The sequence below is a fragment of the Tupaia chinensis genome, unplaced genomic scaffold (assembly GCF_000334495.1).
Source record: "Tupaia chinensis unplaced genomic scaffold, TupChi_1.0 Scaffold144451_1, whole genome shotgun sequence".
Lineage (NCBI taxonomy): Eukaryota > Metazoa > Chordata > Mammalia > Scandentia > Tupaiidae > Tupaia > Tupaia belangeri.
This window is the reverse complement of record NW_006204310.1, coordinates 1,917-2,592: the sequence shown is the minus strand read 5'-3', so window position 1 is coordinate 2,592 and position 676 is coordinate 1,917. Positions and strand designations below refer to the sequence as shown.

At 43.0% G+C, this 676-nt stretch overlaps 1 pseudogene; it reads right to left on the bottom strand.

Moving 5' to 3' along the window:
* The window catches only part of LOC102470005 (metalloendopeptidase OMA1, mitochondrial pseudogene), a 3,642-nt pseudogene extending 2,976 nt beyond the window's left edge, over positions 1–666 (bottom strand).
* Positions 667–676: the final 10 nt, after the last annotated feature.

Below are 676 nucleotides of genomic sequence, written 5' to 3'. Positions count from 1 at the left end.
GGAAATCCAACAGATGAACCAAGCTAGCCTTTTCTGCAGCATGTCCAAGCATTGCATGTGCTGTCTCCAGGCCCAGAAGGAAGAATAGCTGATGAATATCAGGTATGCTCTTTATAGACCTTTGAAAATAAATATGTGCCCACTCGGTAACACAAAGGCATTTACAACTGGGGAACTGACCATGAACAACCCACTTGGTCTCAGATATCCCTGAAATATCTTATTACATTTAATCAAATGATAGATCACTTCTTTAACAGCCAGGCATACTGCATCTCCCTCTGTTAGCATACCGTTTTTAAATTCTTCCATCCACATTTCACATTCCAGTTCTGATAAAAGTCTAAAGTGCTCTTTGTCCAATAATAGTTCACTCCTTCCTGTGACTGGACACTTACAGGTGAGAAAAATAAAACACTGCGAATAGGAATCCCAAACTGCTCAAACCAAGGAGGAACTTTCACTTGTTCTTCCTCGCACTTTCTTTCAGTAGTTCCTTCTTGTTAGGAGGAAGTGCTTTCCTTACGTCCCCACCTACAAGGACAGCAAGTAGCTTCTGCACTGGCTTAATAATGATCCACCAGAGAGGAAGTGGAGCAGCTTGCAACCATGAAGTGTGGAAACCCCTGAGCGCTCTCGCAGGAAGACAGTGTAGAGAACACAATGCTGAACAAGC